Genomic DNA, 1,694 nt, shown 5'->3' with positions numbered 1-1,694 from the left:
GATGTAAATAAATGCTTGATTGTTACTAAAGAAATGACTCCTCTGAATTCATATATTATATGCACACTATCTGCTGATAGAAGAACTTTACAAATCAAAGAGCAGCTAAACTAATTTATTTGAGGGTGTGTTACTCTATTTGTGGTGTGTTATTACCATTGTAAAATTATGTGCACTGAAGTAAAACAAGACTGCCTAACATCTTTTATTTAGATTGAAACTATGTTTTTACAAAGAAGCAAAACGTACTGGTGTATTCCTCTCAACTGTAAAGGACCATAGTCAGTGCGGTACATGTTGCAGGCAGAACACAATGAGGCAGAGCGGCTCCAACCCAGGACGGTCTACCATACATGGTAAATCTTCCTCGATCTCCCATAGCTGTCTGGTAACCTACAGTGAATTGCAAATGGGACATTCTATGGTTTATTATAAATGTAATGTAATCAAAACAAATTAATGATTAGTTTGTCTAGTGAGAATGTTACCTGTGGTATCTCCTAGCAGCAGATATTCTCAGCTTCTGTGGGCATGGTTGCACAGTTTCCACAGGAGCACCTGTCCAAAATATATAACAGATATAACCGAGGTAATTTATAACATGTCACTTATTGCATATAATGTGGAGCTTGACAACAGTGTAGTGTAGACAACTGCCCAGTTTAGTCTTTGACTAAAGATTACTGTTGCTGTCAGACATGTTTATGCTGATTTACAGCTTTTACTGTAAAACACAAAATAAATTTACTTCATAAAGGAATATGTCATGATGAGCATCTCTGCTCAAAACATGGAGAAAAATGATTTACTTTGTCAGCACCTATTAATATATCTGACTAGTACTGACATTGAACACCTGTAGCAGTCCACATACAACAAACATTTTCAGACTGTAAAAGTATATCTAAGGAGGCATGACAGATAACTACATTACACTATTCACAATAGTGCTTATTTACCAAAAGAGCTCCCAGTAATGACGAGACAGTAACAGTTAGCATTAGCTACCTAGCTACATGTTAGTAACTGTGTGCCAGCACTCATCAACAAACTCAAAATGTAATGTCAAAATACACAAAATTGGTTACCAACCATTCAGAAACGTCCTGCTGCAGTTGTAGAGTTTGAACTTCTTCAGCAGCCTCTCCCTCTGGGTCAGATTCTGGATAAAAGTCGTGTGGTTGAACCAAATCTCTACCGACGCCAGGTTGCCGGTCACGGTCACCGTAAACATTAGAGCATGGTGCCAGAAGCCCGAACGGCATCCCCTTCCGGAGAGGGGCGTGGTCAGGCACAGCTCATTGCATTTAAAGCTACAGACACAGAAACAGCCTGTTCTGAACAGGGCTCAAAAAGAGGGGTTTACAGGCATGCTGAAATATAGGATCGGAGTGGATTTTTTAGCAAAAAGCTTCAAATACATGCTTTGGGGACCTCTGAGACTTATTCAAACTTGTTGAAAAGGAGCATAATATGTCCCCTTTAAACAACATCTTTAGGCTGCCAGGGAGCCAGTATCAGTTCCCAGGTGAAAACAGCACCAAAAGCAATCAATTAATTCCAGTCAGCCTGTGCATACAGCTGATAATTATTAATGTGCACTCAGTTGACAATTTATCAGGAACATCTAGCTAAATACAACTAACATCTACACTCTAAGAAATGAAATAGTGATGTTGTTCATATTATGTAAC

The 1,694-nt window shown here is 38.8% G+C and overlaps 1 long non-coding RNA gene across 1 annotated transcript; it reads right to left on the bottom strand.

Moving 5' to 3' along the window:
* Positions 1-254: 254 nt before the first annotated feature.
* LOC130174954 (uncharacterized) lies at positions 255-1,483 on the bottom strand. Its single transcript, XR_008828664.1, has 3 exons — positions 1,093-1,483; positions 489-558; positions 255-393 (listed from the first exon to the last, which is right to left on the bottom strand). It is a non-coding gene; the product is annotated as an uncharacterized LOC130174954 (long non-coding RNA).
* Positions 1,484-1,694: the final 211 nt, after the last annotated feature.

The sequence above is a fragment of the Seriola aureovittata genome, chromosome 9, assembly GCF_021018895.1.
Source record: "Seriola aureovittata isolate HTS-2021-v1 ecotype China chromosome 9, ASM2101889v1, whole genome shotgun sequence".
Taxonomy (NCBI): domain Eukaryota; kingdom Metazoa; phylum Chordata; class Actinopteri; order Carangiformes; family Carangidae; genus Seriola; species Seriola aureovittata.
The sequence above is the reverse complement of the archived record's forward strand: the minus strand, read 5'-3'. Positions and strand labels throughout refer to the sequence as shown.